Raw genomic sequence first — 19,436 nt, forward strand, 5'->3', positions numbered from 1 at the left:
CAATTTATTTATTTGTTTGTTTATTTTTAGTGAAAATTTGAGCATCCCATTCCTTGGCTAACTCATCATTGATTCTCCATCACCTTTAAGGAAAAGAAAGCATCTCAAATTCTTAGCATGGCAAATCTGGCCCTATGTTTCTTCTCAGTCATATTTGTCCAGCATCTTTATTCTTATTAAATATTACAATACCATTGTCAGGGCCGTTCCTCAAAATTCCAAATAACTTCACAGATTTTTGGCTTCTGATATGAAAAGCTTTCTTACTATAAACTCTCACACTGGGTTGCCTGCCATTTCATTTCTATTTTTTTAACTTTTCTCAAGTATTACCTTCTCTTTGAAGACCCACTTTACAAATGGTGCCCCTTGTACTTGAAAAATATCTTTGATATTTCTGTAATTCTGACATTTTCTATAATAATGATTCATAAGCATAGTCATTTCTTTAAATAGACTTCACTGTAGCTTTCTTAAAGACTTTTCACCTTTGTGTCTCTATCATTTTGTGTGGTGTCTGATGCAGTGTGTCTTGACAATGAATATGACTTGGCATAGCATTATCTTCAATGAGGATAAACTGTCATAAATAAGGGAAATATTGTCAAAATGGATTTAAGAAGAATGTGAAGTAATTTAAAGATATTTGTCTATAAATAAATCCTTTTAAAATAATTCTACTAATTTAGGATATTAAAAAAGATGATTTTACACTCACCTATAGTATTACTTACACACCCTTACTAATGACTATTACTTTTACTTCTTTTGTTATATTTTGAAAACTTACTGTATGTTGACTCCCTTGATCATTTCTTTACACATATCATCTTTGAATCTTAAAGGAATCTTCCAAAATTGTTGCTATTCTTTTTCTTTTCTTTTTTAAAAGATTTTATTTGACAGAGAGAGAGAGAGGATGAGACAGAGCACACAAGCAGGGGGAGGGGCAGGTAGAGGAGAAGCTGGTTCTCCGGTGAGCAGGGAGACCCATGTGGGGCTTGATCCCAGAATGTTGGGATCTTGACCTGAGCTGAAGGCAGATGCTTAACAAACTGAGCCACCCAAGTGCCCCACTATTCTTTTTCTTTCTTTTTTTTTTTAAAGATTTATTTTTTTTATTTATTTGACAGAGAGAGAGATCAGAAGCAGGCAGAGAGAGAGAGAGAGAGAGGTGGAAGCAGGCTCCCCACCCAGCAGAAAGCCCGATGCAGGGCTCGATCCCAGGACCCTGAGACCATGACCCAAGCCGAAGGCAGAGGCTTAACCCACTGAGCCACTCAGGCGCCCCACTATTCTTTTTCTTATTATTAGTTTCATTTTGTATTTGAGGATGTGAAATTGAATGAGCGAAAATGTCATTTGGAATGGTATCAGGGAGTCTTAAAGGGGGAGTTCTCACTTATGTACCATTTGTTGCATCTTAATTTGCATCTCCTGATAAGAAGCTTACTTGACTACCCCAGCAGAAGGAAGGGAAAATTTCTTCTTGGGCAGAATAACCCAACCAATGAGATTCACCACAACTCAACCAGTGAGAAGTCACCACAACCCTGAACTCTTATTTTACTGCAATGAACTTTCATTCCAAACAGCCCACCATCCTCCTTCCTCTATAGCATAGTATTCCACTCCTTTGTTCTCTGGTCTTATCTATGGTTTGCCATAGTTTCCATGTCCCAGATTCTAATTCCTCTACTATTCCCAAATAAACTCATTTTGCCAGTACACAAATTAGCTATTTTATTTTTAAGGTTGACATTACACATTATTGGAAGTGGGATCCAAAGGAGACAAACCAGGAGGAACAAAAGAACCCTAGAATCATGTGCACTACTCACTTGAGCACCGCACACTCTCCATTTCTGAGTCGTCTTTCTCTTTTCTTATTCAGTAAGTCTATTCTTGGATTTGCGCTCCCTGCTTTTGGTCAAACTTTCTGACTTCATTCAGGATCTGCTTTTATGAAGGCATTGCCATTCCTGGTGAGTACTCTTGTTTTCTAAACTTCTGGTTCTTCACTCTATGCTTTGAGTTGTCAAACTTTATTGTGACGCTTGTTTTCTACTTCTGTTTGTTTAGTCTCTTCTCTTCTGTTGAAGCTTTTTGGTAAGCCACCCATCCAAGTTGTAAAATGTGTGACTCCCAGTGTTTCCCAACAGCTATTGGAAAACAAAGCCCCTCATATTAGAGGCTTTATGGAGTCCAAAGGCAAGATGAGTTTCATCTGGTCCTTGAACGAGGATTTTGTCTTTCTGGAAATATGTGAACTCTAGGTAATTGGGAATTGTAATGCCATTCTGAGGAGGACTTGTTTTAGATAAATTTAAAATAAATTAAGACAGATTCTTAAAAGAGATGATTTTAGGCCTTTCAATGGCATGCATTCTTTGATTGGTATGCAGAAGCTTCTAAAAGACAAAGGGCTCCAAAAACAACTCTAATGTTTTGCATACATACAATGGTATGCAAAACTAAACAAAACAATAACAAAAACTTAAATAAAAACAAAAAACAAAAAACTTTGCTAAAAAACTTGAGCAGAGAACTTTAAATTAGTCCATCTGCTATAAATACAATTTGGATCCAACTATTCTTTTGAATTTGTACCCGAGACTTGTCTAAAATTTTTAAAACAAAAGCTCTAAGATCTCCATGTTTGTCTGTATGTTATATATGTGTTTTATAATATGTGGTTTTTTTCTATCTTCAGATGGCATAGCCAAAATTAATTTGTAAAGAGCTTTATTTAATCAGTTTAAAGAAAAATAAGAGCTTATAAAAATTAAGTAAACTGACACAAATATTTTTCAAGTTTACATTATTTGAGATCTAGTTTCATTTGTTGGTTTAATAAAAACAGGTATGTCTTCAAAATTTGTTAGCAGGGAAAGGTCTCATGAAGTTTTTATGAATAATATAAACATAATTTTTGGAAACAAGTAACTTAGATAGAAGTAAATAGGTTAAGAGTTTTTAGGTACAATAGTTATGTTTTATAGTATGTATATATACTATATATATATATATATATGTATATATATGTATGTTTTATAGTATGTATGCTAAAAAAATGGCTTCCCTAATTCTTTTTGGTAATTAGAAATGTTAGAGGTTTGTTAAGTTAAATTAAATGATAGATTTTCATTGAGATCATTTTCCAAACAAGATAAAATACTGAAGCATTTATTACTGAAAATAGGTTTATCTACTTCTGATTTCCAGTTGCAGAGAAAGATATATTTAGGTCTGTTAGTAACCATGTCTGGTGCCACATTGAAGGATTGCATTAGGTAAAAAAACATTATGTTTCTAGAAATTATAAAATGTATTTATAAGTTTGCCAGTCCACAATTACTTCCTTCTTAGTTTTCACTAAGAATTAAGAATCCTAAGGGTAAGATTTCTAATTAATATATGTAAAAATAGGAGCTTCTGGCTGATTCAGTGAGTGGAGTGTACAACACTCGATCACTGGGTTATGAGTTCAAGCCCCACATTGGGTATAGAGATTACTTAAAAATAAAAAAAAATTAAATACATATATATACATAACATACATGTATATATGAAGCAATAGGATGAAAGAAAATGATTGAATATGAAGGAAGGCAAGGGAAACAGGATATGTGTTTTCAATAAGAAAAGGTGTGAAGAATGGAAAAATAACTTTGTTGAGGAAAGAAAAAGTAGTTTTGTCCTAAAGAAAAATTATTGCCAGCATAAGAAAGGAAAAAGATGGAACAGAAGCTGAAATGATATATCAAATTACAGAAGGTCTATGTAAAAGAAATCTTGAGAAAGGATTTCTATGTCTTGTCAAGCCAAGATCAGAATGGCTTTATTTAAATTTAAAAAAGCATTTTAACATTAAAAGTATACTGGTGGAAAATTAGAGTTTGTTTTTTATCTCTGTAAAGGATAAAGTTTTATATTTGTAAAGGATAAAGCTTTTTTTTTTTTTTTTTAGATTATTGGTCTGCTCTTAATAAGAAATTATAAACAAATTTACCTTTAATGTAATCTGCCCAGGAAATAAAGATTTTATTCTGTGTTCTGTCTTTATCAAGTTTGATTACTTAGAAAAACTGTCTTTATTAAAAATAAACCAAGGCTTGGGGCGCCTGGGTGGCTCAGTGGGTTAAAGCCTCTGCCTTCGGCTCAGGTCATGATCCCAGGGTCCTGGGATCGAGCCCCGCATCAGGCTCTCTGCTCAGTGGGGAGCCAGCTTCCACCTCTCTCTCTCTGCCTGCCTCTCAGCCTACTTGTGATCTCTGTCTGTCAAATAAATAAATAAAAATCTTAAAAATAAATAAATAAAATAAACCAAGGCTTTCTGCAACTACATAAATTTCTATATTTGCCTTTAAAATGTTTTTGTCATTTTAGGTTGAAAACCCATTTACCATGCTAACAGATATAAAAAGAAAGCTGGAGTGGCTATCTTTATATCAGACAAATTAGATTTTAAACCAGATTATAATGAAAGATGAGGAAGGACACTATATCATATTTAAAGGTTCTACTCTGCAAGAAGATATAACAATTGTAAATATATATGCCCCTAATATGGGAGCAGCCAATTATATAAGCCAATTAATAACAAAATCAAAGAAATACATCAACAATAATATAATAATAGTAGGGGACTTTAACACCTTCCTCTCTGAAATGGACAGATTATCTATGCAAAAGACCAACAAAGAAATAAGGGCTTTAAATGACACACTGGACCAGATGGACTTCACAGATATATTCAGAACTGGAATTCCATCCCAAAGCAACAAAATACACATTCTTCTCTAGTGCACATAGAACATTCTCCAGAATAGTTCATATCCTGGGTCACAAATCAGGTCTCAACTGGTACCAAAAGATCGGGATCATTACCTGCATATTTTCAGATCACAATGCCTTGAAACTCAAACTCAATCATATGAGGAAAATTGGAAAGAACTAAAATACATGGAGGCTAAAGAACACCATACTAAAGAATGAATGGGTCAGCCAGGAAATTAAAGAAAAATTTAAAAAATTCATGGAAACAAATGAAAATGAAGACCCAACTGTTCAAAATCGTTGGGATGCAGCAAAGATGGTCCTAACTAGGAAAGTATATAGCAATGCAAGCCTTTCTCAGGAAACAAAAATTTCCCAAATATACAACCTAACCATATACCTAAAGGAACTGGAGGAAAAATAGCAAATAAAGCCTAAACCCAGCAGGAGGAGAGAAATAATAAAGATCAGAGCAGAAATCAATGAAATAGAAACCAAAAGAACAGTGGAAAAGATCAATGAAACTAGGAGCTTGTTCTTTGAAAGAATTAATAAGATTGATAAACCGCTGGCCAGACTTACCAAAAAGTAAAGAGAAAGTACCCAAATAAATAAAAATCATGAATGAAAAAGAGAGATCACAACCAACACCAAATAAATACAAACAATTATAAGAACATATTTTGCACAACTATATGGCAACAAATTAAACAATCTGGAAGAAACGAATGCATTCTTAGAGCTGTATAAACTACCAAAACTGAACCAGAATAAATAGAAAACCTGAACAGACCCAAAACTAGCAAGGAAATTGATACAAAATCAAACATCTCTCAACAAACAAAAGCCCAGGGCCAGATGGCTTTCCAAGGGAATTCTACCAAACATTTAAAGAAGAATTAATACTTATTCTTCTGAAACTGTTCCAAAAGTAGAAATGGAGGGGAAATTTCCAAACTCATTTTATGAGGCCAGCATTATCTTGATCCCAAAACCAAAGACCCCATCAAAAAGGAGAATTACAGACCAATATCCTTGACAAACACAGATGTGAAAATTCTCACCAAAATACTAGCCAATAGGATCCAACAATACATTAAAAGGATTATTCACTATGACCAAGTGGGATTTATTCCTGGGCTGCAAGTTTGGTATAACATCCACAAATCAATGTGATACACTACATTAATAAAAGAATAAGAACCATATGATACTATCAATAGATACAGAAAAATCATTTGACAAAGTACAGGATCCTTTCTTGATTAAAACTCTTCACAGTGTAGGGATAGAGGGTATACACCTCAATATCATAAAAGCCACCTATGAAAAACCCACAGTAAATATCATTCTTAATGGGGAAAAACTGAAAGCTTTTCCCTAAGGTCAGGAACATGGCAGGGATGTCCCCTATCACCACTGCTATTCAACATAGTATTAGAAGTCCTGGCCTCAGAAATCAAACAATAAAAAGAAATAGAAGGCATCTGAATTGGCAAAGAAGAAGTCAAACTCTCACTCTTTGCAGATGATATGATACTTTATATGGAAAACCCAAAAGATTCCATCCCAAAATTGCTAGAACGGAAATTCAGCAAAGTGGCAGGATATAAAATAAATGCACAGAAATCAGTTGCATATCTATACATCAACAAGACAGAAGAAAGAGAAATTAAGGAACCAATGCCATTTATAATTGCCCCCCCAAACCATAAGAATAAATCTAGGAATAAATCTAACCAAAGAGGAAAAGAATCTGTACTCAGAAAACTATAGAACATTCATGAAAGAAATTGAGGAAGAAACAAAGAAATGGAAAAACGTTCCATGCTCATGGACTGGAAGAACAAATACTGTGAAAATGTCTATGCTACCTAGAGCAATCTACAATCTACACATTTAATGCAATTCCTATCAAAATACCATCACCTTTTTTTCACAGAAATGGAACAAATAATCCTAAAATTTGTATGAAACCAGAAAAGACCTGAATAGTAAGAGGAATGTTGAAAAAGAAAAGCAAAGCTGGTGGCATCACAATTCCGGACTTCAAGCTCTATTACAGAGCTGTCAACATAAAGACAGTATGGTAATGGTACAAAAACAGATATATAGATCAGTGGAACAGAATAGAGTGCCCAGAAATGGATCCTCAACTCTATGGCCAACTAATCTTTGACAGAGTAGGAAAGAGTGTCCAATGAAAAAAAGACAGTCTCTTTAACAAATGATGTTGGGAAAATTGGACAACCACGTGCAGAAGAATGAAACAGGACCATTTCCTTACACCATACACAAAAGTAGACTCAAAATGGAGGAAAGACCTCAATGTGAGACAAGACTCTATCAAAATCCTTGGGGAGAACATAAGTAGCAATCTCCTCAACCTCAGCTGCAGCAATTTCTTCCTAGACATATCACTAAAGGCAAGGGAAGCAAGGGCAAAGATGAACTATTGGGACTTCATGAAAATCAAAAGCTTTTGCACAGCAAAGGAAATAGTCAACAAAACCAAAAGACAACTGACAGAATGGGAGAAGATATTTGCAAATAAAGTAACAGATAAAGGGCTAGTATCCAAAATCTATAAAGAACTTAGCAAACTCAACACCCAAAGAACAAATAATCCAATCAAGAAATGAGCAGAAGACATAAACAGACATTTCTGCAAAGAAGACATCCAAATGGCCAAAAGACACATGAAAAAGTGTTCAACACCACTCAGCATCAAGGAAATACAAATCAAAACTGTAGTGAGCTATACCTCACACCAGTCAGAATGGCTAAAATCAACAAGTCAGGAAATGACAGATGCTGGTGAGGATGTGGAGAAAGGGGAACTCTTCTACACTGTTGGTGGGAATGCAAGCTGGTGCAGCCACTCTAAAAAAGAATATAGAGGTTCTTCAAAAAGTTGAAAATAGAGCTATCCTACAACCCAGCAATTGCACTACTGGATATTTATCCCAAAGATACAAATGTAGTGTTCTGAAGGGGCACATGCATCCACAATAGCCAAACTATGGAAAGAGCCTAGATGTCCATTGACAGATGAATGGATAAAGAAGATGTGGTATATACATACAACAGAATATTATGCAGCCATCAAAAATGAAAACTTGCCATTTGCAATGACATGGATGGAACTAGAGGGTATTATGTTAAGCAAAATAAGTCAATCAGAGAAAGGCAGTTATCATATGATCTCACTGGTATGTGGAATTTGAGAAACAAGGCAGAGGATCATAGGGGAAGAGAGAAAAAAATGAAACAAGATGAAACCAATGAGGAAGACAAACCATAAAAGACTCTTAATCTCAGGAAACAAATGGAGGGTTGCTCAGTGGAGGGGGTGGGAGGGATGGGGTGGCTGGGGGATGGACATTGGGGAGGATATGTGCTATGGTGAGTGCTGTGAATTGTGTAAGACTGATGAATCACAGAACTGTACCCCTGAAACAAATAATATGTTAATTTAAAAATTAAAAAATAAATAAAAATAAAAATTTTTTGTCACTTTGGTTAAATGTTTAATTAAATCTTATTTCATAATTATCTGTGATCCTATTTGGTCAAGTGTCCAAAAACTTTTGTCCTTTTTTGACAACCTTCTCCAAAATCAAATTCTGGGTGAAGTCTTTTAAACTTTGAACTAACTTTAGGTTTTTCTAAAAGATATCTAGAACATCTCAAAGGATTCATTCTTTCTTTATAAAAAAGGAAATGTTAGACAAAATTAGGTTTAAATGGTACATTAAATTACATGGGAATCATGTCAAATAAAAGCTATACTAAACCTTCTTCACCTTATATTTGTATAGGTATAAGTTAATATAAGTGTTCCAAAACCTATATGAAATTTCTGAAATCTATTGCATCCTGATATAATATTATCAGTCATAATTTTAAAATGTATGTCACAGAAATAAGCAAATCCCCTAGTTAATTCCATTATAATTAACTTTAATCAGATCCTTAATAATGGACATTTTTAAGACTGTTGTCATTTACAGACAGTAATTGTTTTATTCTGATGTTTTTGCAAACGTGTTTCATCTTCAGAGAAATTCATGAAAAGCACTCACGACAAGTACTGTAGAATATAGGTCTCTGATGGATTTAAGATCATACCACTGAATTGGATTTAGGGAAATGTCTTCTCTTAAACTCTCTATGATTTAAAGTAATTTGGTAAAATCTTTGTAAACAAAGATGAAACAATTACTTTTTTCCCCATCCTGATCCTACCAGAATTTAAAAACTTTTGAGTACTTTATTCTCATGGCAATGTCATTAGTTGTTTGCATAAATTAAGTAAGAAACTTTCTCCTTATAGACTGGCTTCTGCTTCCTCTGTGGCTAAAATCTCATCAGAAAGGATCACTTCTACCTGGTGATAGCCCTCCTGCTTTGAACTTCATAGTACCAGGAATTCACTTTACTGGTCAAGCACTTTGGCAAGTTTGTGTTATTTGGCTGGTTTCACTGTGCTTATCAGCTTCAATTCTCAGGGCTAGTTGAATGCACTAATGGCATCAGTAAAACTCAACTGACAAAATTTATAGAGACCCTTCAAAAACTCTACCCAAAAGGATTGCCTTCAGTCCTTCTAAACCTCAGGTTTATCTTTTTGTGGCCCATAAACATTTACTTTTCAAAATAATTACCAAGTGCCTGATGTATTTAGTCCCTGCTTCTTTTGATCCACAACTGATAAAAGGAAATACACTTTAATGTTGCAAAAGTCTAACAAAATCTACTGAAAATAGTCATGCTTTAGTAGGGAGAATTTTCACAGCCTGGTGTCAGGAGATGAAGACCTCAACCATCACTCATAACCCAGAGATTTCATGTATTGGAAAAGACATCTCCAGAAAGACTCTTCAATGTCATTGGAAAGGTGCCTATCAGGTTCTGTTAGTGAATTCTTTGTGCCACCAAACTCCAGGGAATAGACTCTTGGATCCACATGTCATACCTGAAAGAAAGCACCAAACATTGGACATTCGTACTAACTGGTGATTTGAAAATAAGCATTTATAGGAATTGACATAGACAACAGCTGAAGGAAACAGCCTTCCCAAGACATTGGGATCAGACCTGTATATCTTTTCTTGCCATTGCTTCTTGTCCTACTTTCCCCTTTTCTTGGAAAGGCAATGCTTTTATCTGCATTTCCCAATATATTGCAAAACAAGAAAAATCTTTCTAACTGATGGATTTATCAACAGAAACTCCAAACATGATGTCAGATAATGCTGTGATGTCAGATACTCTAATCATCTTATCTATAACTAATGTCTCCTTTATCCCAATGCCACTGTTGAGTAGGCTGGCACGTGTATGGATGTTACCTACTGGGATAGGCTGTTATACCCAGGCATTCTCATCCCTTGTTTCAAACTTTCCCTAGTCATAACTGTACTAGATCAGCTAGATACCTCCATTTTTGCCAATTGTATGATCAACCCCACCATGTTTTTCTTATTTAAATATGATCTATCCCCTGCATCCAAGGGAAATAAAAATAGTGTAACTCCTTTTCCCAAGGCTTTTAGAGAAGAACTCTTTAGGGTGGGGTGGCACTTCACAGAATGGCAATCCAATTCCTCTGATCTCTGGCTTGAAAGTATCAAGAAATTCTAGTGGATCTATCAATAACCAGACTAACTGGAGACCTCGGCACCCCACCCTGTTTCCTTTTTGTCTGTAAGGGATGGCATTTCCCATGGGCATATTCATGTTTAGATAGCTGGTGAACTGAAGGCTAATGCTCATTGGGACATTCAGTTATCCCTGTCAATATTCATAACAAATCAGAAGCCTCCCATAGATCTTTCCTTTGGTTCACCCCATTGAGTATCCAAGGCCTTCTTAAAAGGGAACTTCCAGAAGGCACACATTACTCTGAGCTTTCCTCCATGGAGATATACTTTCTTCTTTCGGCCAGAGTTAGTGTCAATGAAGCTTGATCAGAAATCTCTTCATTAGGGGAGCTAGCCATTTCCACGCCCAAGGCAGCTGCAGCTCAACAATGAGCACTTGACTTGCTGGCTAATATAGTTTTGGACAATTACATGGCCGTTGCTTACCTACTTGCTGAGCAAGGAGGTATTTGTGTGCATGGACACCCCTTCTGTGCATAGATAAATTCCTCTGGAGAAGTGGAAACCCAATTACATAAGATTAGGGAAGAAAAACATTGGCAATAAAAAATTTCACCTAATGATCCATGATCCCTTTATCTGCTTAAATGGTTACCTTCAGGTCTAGGCTCCTTGTTTAGAATTATTATAGAAATTGGGGTGATTATTCTGCTCCTCCTATTACTTTGTATAATCATGTTTAAGCTTCCTACCTGTGGCTTATCTAACCTTTACAGAGACATTGTGACCATTAGGCTGATGCTAACCCAGTTCATTGAGATGCTCTCCAATACTTATGACCCTGATAAGATAAAGATTTTGGTGGGAAATGCCTGAGAATTCTTCTTCCTAACCTTCCTTGTTCCTCAAATGGGGTCTCAGTTTCCAATCTGTACACTTTCCCTCTAACATGGCACATGACATCCAAGAAAGTTCCTTCCTGGCACTGGCATTAAATATAGAAAACCTGACCCTTGATCAGTGTTGCTTTTGAGGAGAGATCTTGATCAAAACTGGGAAATGTGAAAATGAGTAAAGGAAAACCTCATTCAAAATGAGTCAGTAAGTCCTGAGTATGTACCACTCATCACAGATTTTCTCCTTGCCCAGCAACAACCCAACCAATGAGCACTACCACAACTCAGCTGATGAGAAGTCTGTACAACCCTGAACTCTTGCTCTCCTCCAATGAACTTTGATTCCACACAGCTCCTTTCAACTGCCTCTTTTCCTGCACAAAATAATGCTCTACTCTTTTGTTCTAGGGAACAAAATTGTTCTTGCTTATGGCTTCCATGTCCTGAATTGCAATTCCTCCTCTATTCCTGAATAAACTAATTTTGCTGGCTAACTAACTGGCTATTTTATTTTTAAAGTTGACAAGGAAAATGAGATTTATTAAATTTTTTATTTATTTGAATATTAATTAATTTTCCCAGAGCAAAAAGCTATGGTAGTAGAACTTAGATACAATCTCAAGTCTTTCTTGCTCTTTCAAGTATACTGCACAATTTTTCCTAGAACAGTGCAAATAGTAGAATAGTAGAATAGAATAGTAGCAGGAAAAGTCATTGCTCTAAGTTTTTATAAATTAAGTATGACTTTTTTCTCAGTTCTGGCTTTGCTTTCAGGGAAAAGATATATATAAAAAATTATGATGAAAAGGGAAATGATGTATGTAATATCATGATATTAAATTATCTAATCAATTTATGTAATTATAACAATGTGAAAATTATGTAGAGAATATTTTTTTAAAGATTTTATTTATTCATTTGACAGACAGACATCACACGTATGCAGAGAGGCAGGCAGGGGGCGGGTAGCAGGCTCCCCGCTGAGCAGAGACCCCGATGTGGGGCTTGATCCCAGGACCATGGGAGCACGACCCGAGCCGAAGGCAGAGGCTTTAACCCACTGAGTCACCTGGGTGCCCCAGTAGAGAATATTTTAAATTAAAAAAGAAACTCAGGGCGCCTGGGTGGTGCAGTTGGTTAAGAGTTTGACTTTTGGTTTAGGCTCAGGTCATGATCTCAGGGTCCTGTGATCAAGCCCTGAGCTGGGTTCCATGCTCAGTGTGGAATCTGATTAAGTTTCTCTCTCCCTCTCCCTCTGCCCCTCCTGCTCATTCTCTCTCTCTCTCCAATTAGTAAATAAGTAAATCTTAAAAAAAGAAATTCAAATAACGTTTAATATATTATAATATTTTGTTATAGATTTATTAGTCTTATATTTACAAATGTCCAAGAACAAATGCAAGTCCCTTAATAATTAGAAACTGTGCCTTTACAGCCAATATAATGCAGAAAATATGAGGTAAAACAGATGATTCATGATGATAAAAGACAAACTATGTCTCTGAATATCTAAAATTCAACCCACATAGTTGTCCAACTCCTGTTCATCTTATTCATATTGTGTACATAAAATTGTAAACTATATGGATAATTCCACTTACTTTTGATTATTAGAAGGGAAAAACTTTTTCTCAATATCAAATTTTAGAAAATGAGTTTTGTTCTCCAGCCAAAAATCCCCTCCACAATTTTAAGACAAATGCCATTCAACTTTTTCATAGAAACTAACATGTTGTAACAGTGAAGAACACTTTCCCTTAGTAAATGTTCATAAGTCATTTAAGTTTTTTCTTTTATAATTTTTAAATAAGGGGGGACATTTTAAAGATGTCTCTGTACAGTTCCACAGATAACTTGGTTTCAAGGTATTGGTCAAATACTTTGCTTTTGGAAATGTAAGTAATTTCTATCTCAAGTCATCAAATATTTGACCCATCATAATTAAATATACTGGTGGTGGTGGTGCTGCCTGGTGGTGTGGGTTTCCACAGGAAAGCTATGCGTCAAAGACGTATTGCTGTTGTAGCTAATGATTATAGTCTTTAGTTACTATTTTCTACTGTAGAGAATGAATTTCGATTCAGATTTACTTATAAGTATTTACTTCTACTGTACTTTGCATTAGGCTTGTTTTGGAATGGGAACATATTTAAAATCTAAAGTGCCTCTGGGATAGAATTTTCCAAACATTCACATATATTCCTATGTAAAATAATAATTATCTTCTCCCTCCACATCAATGTTTTTATAGACCAGATAAAACACGGTAAAGAGGACTTTTTTCCTGTTAATAGATATTACTTGACATTTTAGCTTCAATGCTAGAAAATAAAAGCAGTTTGTAATGTGTCCTGAATTGCCTTTTCTTTTCGCTTACAGAGCAATTAAGTGTCATGTTAAGCCTGAGGCAGATCTGTCAGGAATTGTGTTTACTGTATTCCTTTCCAAATGCAGCACAGAATCTTATCGCTTATCAGTGCATAAAGTCTAACAGATTGCAGACTCAAATTTCCCCTTCCAGGCAATGTTGGGTTTCACTATTGTTTGCCATGACAAAGGTTTTCATGAATTCTAGGGCTTGGATTTCTGTCTTGTTTTCCTTAGCATAACCCTCTAGGCAACTAATCAGCATTTTTCAACTTCTAGAGATTGTTCAAACTGTTACTACAAAAGCTGCACTTTAAAACTCCATCTTTATGCTTTTGGCTCTTTCTTTGGAAAAAAGAAAAGTTATGCTGGGTAGTTTTGGTTACATTGAAAAGAAGAAGCAATTATACATTGTCTGCAGATGCTGCTGCTATAATTGAGGTTGCCTGAATTTGGTGAAAGCAGATGTGTTCACAATTCATATTTGGGCTGCAATTTTAAAACTACAGGAGGAAGGAAGTATTTTGATGAGGGACAAATTTAGCTATGCAGACTTTTTTTTTTTTTTTTTTTTTTTTGTCAGAGTCATCCCTGTACGACCACTTTTGGATAATTTAGAGACAGTTTTGACAAACGTATTAGCTATGGACCCAAAGAGCTTCTTGGACAAATAATGTCTGTCCTTCGTGTCAGAAAATCAATCCAAATTTTTAGATGCCATTCAAATTGAATAATAGTTTACATGGGCTGAATACTCCTAGTGGATTGAAGTCTATTTTCCAGCCCATTCACATATTCCAGGTTTTACTAAGCCTTGTGGATTTGAACACCTAGTTATTTCTCTATCTCACTCTTCTACTACCTTAGGTGAGAGCCTTATAATTTCTTACCAAGCACTTAACTAGTGGTCTTCATTTCCAAATCGTCTCCACACTGCTCTAAGCAGTGCCTTATAAATCCCTACTCTGAGGGGTATCTAGGTGCCTCAGTCTGCTGAGCGACCAACTGGGTTTTGGCTTGGGTCTTGATCTCACAGGTCATGAGGTCCAGCTTCAAGTCAAGCCCAGGCTGTACTCCACACTAAGCAGGGAGTCTGCTTGAAGATTCCCTCCTTCCGCCCCTCCCCACCACTCATGCTAACGAACGTGCATGCGCAAACGCATGCTTGTTTTCTCTCTCTAAAATAATTACAATAAATCTTTAAATAGATAAATAAATCCCTAATTTGATCATATAATTTCCCTCTTAAAATCCCTCAGTGACACAAGGTTTCCTGAACTATAAAATTCACAGCTCTTAAAATGGCATAGCAAGACTTTTCATGATCTCACTCTGCCAATGTTTCTAAATTTAATTCTCATGCCTTCTTAGCCCCTGTGCCACCCTAATTCAAATATGCATTTCTCCAATCATATTAGGAGAGGATAAGTTCTCTTATCCTCATCATATCCTCATTCAATTCTTGATGCCTTTGCATTTGCTATTATTCACTTAGCTGAGGATGGCCTTCCTTATTGCCTATATTCCTATTGCCTGTCCTATATCCTTTCTATTCATCTATTGAGTCTCAGTTCAAATGCAGTTGCCTATGGAAAGCCTTCACTAATGTTCTCTGACAAGGTCAGGGATATTTTTATTGTTTCCATAATGATGCTACATCCCTGGGTTTTAACATGCATGCTTCATTTGGTAGAACAATTGGCCAACAAACATAATAAACTTTGGAAGTTAGTGATATTTTGGCAAATATAAAGGATTAAATGTATCTGTTAGATAAATAATTAATTATTTGCCATAAACAAATGTTGAGAAACTTTTGAGAAGACCCCTGCTTTACATATCCATGTATAATGTCCTAGACATTTTTCATTCACAGTCATTCATTAAACAATGATATACTAAGCACCTCCTAGCATAAGTTCTTATATAACTGTAATAACATTGTGTTTATGTTTATATGTGGATAGTGGCAATGGGAAATAAAATGAAATATATGATCTTATCCTATCCTTTGTGGATCTACAGACAACTTTTTTTTCTAAGGTTATTCGCAGTCTTTAGTAAGTGAGATGCCCTCTATCATGATAGGATGAGCTAAAATAGATATGCCATCAAAGCCTCTTTTTCCAGCACACACACTCCTACACACATGGGCATATAGAAAGATTGGATCTGGGGTGTCTGGCTGGCTCAGTCAGTTAAGTGTCTCCCTTTGGCTCAGGTCATGATCCCGGGGTCCTAGGATTGAGCCCTGCATCAGGCTCCCTGCTTTGTAGGGAGCCTCCCTCTGCCTCTATGTGTGCTCTCTCATTTCTTTCTCTCTCTAATGACTAAATAAAAGCTCTAAAGAAAAAAAGAAAGAAAGAAAGAAACATTGAATCAAGTCAAATAAAAAGTTATAAATTACTAGGTTCTAAGTAATGAATAAAAATATACAGATCTTGAAAATTGAGAGATATCAAAGCCAGAGTAGTAAAGAGAAGGTTGAAACTTTAATAGCCCATTGAAATTGGTCTAGACAGAGGCCCAAAGTCTAGCCACTAAAACTTCAGGTTCCAATGACCATACACAATGAGTAAACAGAGCCACAGTTTGAATATTGAAATAGTTCTAAGTGGGCTCTTACATAGACTCTGAAGCCTTGAAGTGCTCCTTAGTCCCAGCTACTAGAAAAGTCTATGCATTAGTGGTAAAAAGAAATGGGAAAGCTTACAGTCTGTCAAAGGATTTGGGGCCTAAAAATAAGTTGTGGGAATTAAAAAAAAAATCTTTTAAAGGAAAGAAAAACAAAAGAAGAATGTGGGAGAGGAACAGTTGGAAGAGATAATGTCTAAAAATTTTTTCCTAATTAAAGAAAGAGATGCATTTTTAACTTGAGGAATATAATCTTTTTTTTTTTTTTAAGATTTTAATTATTTATTTGACTGAGAGAGAAAGATAGCACAAGCAGGAAGAACAGCAGGGGAGAGGGAGAAGCAGGCTCCCCACTGAGCAGGGAGCCAGATGCGGGGCTCGATCCCAGAACCCTGGAATCATGATCTGAGCCAAAGACAGATGCTTAACTGAGACACCCAGGTGCCCCCAAGGAATCGAATCTTATTTTGTCCACTTATGCCCCTCCTTCAGCAAATGTCCCTACATCCCTCCTCACTGAGGAGCCAGAATATATGCAGAAAATATAAAAATATTTGCAGAAAATATGACTCACAATGAAAATGGAAGAAATGAGCTTTATTAGTATTTCTTTGATCCCTTAATGTTTTTCTTTGGGAGAGGGACATTTAAATTTTATTTTTAATAAAGTAAAATTGACTTAATTCTGGTGTGTGATTTTATGAATTTTAATACACATGTAGACTCATAACAACCACCACAATCAAGATACAGAATATTTCCATCACCCAAAAAACTCCCTGATCCATCTTTTTACGGGTGATGTTCCCCAACCATTCATAAAGCCTGGAAAACATGAATCTGTTCTCTATCATTTCATTGGTTTCCCCCCACCCCTAGGTATGTCATGTACTAGAAATCACACAACAAACAATCTTTTGTAACAGACTTATTTTATTTACTCAGCTTTGTCCAAGTTGCTGCATATATCAGTTGTTCATTCTTTTTACTGCTAAGTAGTTTTCCATTGTATGCGAGTCTCACAGTTCGTTTTTCCATTCACCTATTAAAGAACAGTCGGGGTTGTTTCTAGTTTTTGACTATTCTAAATAAAGCTGCTATAAGCATTTGTATACAAATTGTAGTGTGAACGTTAAGTTTTCCTTTTCATAGGATAAATGCCCAGAAGTTGAAGTTCTGGGTTGTATGGTAAGTGTATGTTTAACTTTATAAGAAACTGCCAAACTGTTCTCCAGAGGGACTATAAAACTTCCTGCTCCCACCAGCAGTGTATGAGAATTTCAGTTGGAATTCTCGGTATTTTTTAATGTTAACCATTCTAATGGGTAGTACTATGACATGATTGTTCTAATGTACAGCTCCCTTGGATTTAATTCTTTATTCTCCAGTTTTAATTTTATTTTCATTTTATGAGAAGACCAATCCCCCAGGGGCTTATAATTTGTTGGTAGTCAAACATGAAAAAATAATAATGCTTCAAAGTAGAGAAAAATACTTAAAAATATTTATAACTTATAATAAAAGAATTAGAAAAGTCCATACAAATGAAGGTAGCATTTGAATTGACCTATGGGAGAAGACAGCCATCCCTAGTCCTTGTAAATCATATCACAAGACACTTATGCAATGGACTCCCTTGATGGGGAAGGAAGCTCTAAGCACTAAGACTGGTAAATGATAGCCTGCCCTTAGTAGCCTCTTCCCTATAAAGTTATGTAATATGAGAAAGTAGGTTTAATTTTTTTGCTGTGTAACTATCTACCAAATGTAGCATACTTTACATAAGAAGACAGTGCTCTGTTGAAGACCAAATGCTTTGGAATTATGCATTCACATGTTTGAAACCCCAGTTTCTTTACTCATTTACTAAGGCACCTTTGACAAGTATTATGGGTTGAATTGTGACCACCTAAAACTTGCATGTTAAAGTCCTAACCCCATACCTCAGAATGTCACTTTATTGGAGATAAGATCTTTACAGAGGTAATGAAGTTAAAATGAAGTCATTAGTATTGGTCCTGATCCATTATGACTGGTGTCTTCATAGGAAGAAGAAATTAGGAGACAGATATGGATAGAGAAATACAATGTGAGGACGCAGAGAGAAGATCATCATATATAATCCAAGGAGCGAGACGTCCAGAGCAGATATGTTCTGACAGCCCTCAGAAAGAACCCACCCTGCCAACACCTTGATTTTGGACTTCTAGCCTCCAGGACTGAGACAAGAAATTTCTGTTATTTAATTCACCCCCTTTGTGGCACTAGGTTATAGCAGCCCTAACAAACTAATACAGCAAATTACTAACCTTTCCAAACTGGCAGTTTTCTCATCTATAAAATAGGAATAGTGACTTAGTTCACTGGTTTGCCAGGAGTAATGAAACAAAAAATGTATAAGAAATTATGTCTGCAAAAAAAGGGTATTCGTTTAGCCCTCAGTAGGGCTGGAGAATGTCCCTGGAGAATGCAGTGTACTTTCCTGGACTTGAAGTCTCCAGTGTTTGAGTCTTTGCCTGAGGGCTCTTCCTTCCTCTGCCCACCACCCTCTAACTACAGCGTGGAAAGCCACATTGCCCAAACAGAGCTGAATAAAAGTGAAGAGGGGCTGGGAACTTTTCCAGTCTGTTCTACAGTTTCACATGTGTGATTTTTTTCAGAGGAAATGCTCACCCCAGCCTTCTCCAACACAGGAGAAAAAGGGAAATAGGAACACAAGTTCTCTACTTGCCAGAGTGTCACTCTGTCTAATTGTGTCTTTAGAAAAGAGAAAAAGCCAATACCAGGCCATGTAAACAAGGGGCAATATAATAGGTTTGACCTTCTCTGTTCTTTACACCAATTGTTTCAATTCTTAGAAATTCAGAGTTTCTTTGAGAATGCAATTAAAATAGCCTCTTCCAAGAATATAAAATCTTGCAGGTCTCCATTTTTGTTTGTATTCAAAGAAGTATTGGCCAGACTTGCCAGATTTTCAGAACTGCCAAGGAGAAGAAAAAAGTTTTCAAATAAAGATTAAAGTTTAGAATGAAAAACAGACGATTTGATCTTCCTCACCTCTCTCTTTCATTTGTTACTTGAAAGCCCAATGTAATCCCTTTTTTATAGTAGATTCTTGGTTTACAGAGGACTTTCAGATGCTATTAAGAGTCAG

This window comes from Enhydra lutris, unplaced genomic scaffold (assembly GCF_002288905.1).
Source record: "Enhydra lutris kenyoni isolate GAN:26980312 unplaced genomic scaffold, ASM228890v2 scaffoldscaffold5, whole genome shotgun sequence".
NCBI classification, from domain to species: Eukaryota; Metazoa; Chordata; class Mammalia; order Carnivora; family Mustelidae; genus Enhydra; species Enhydra lutris.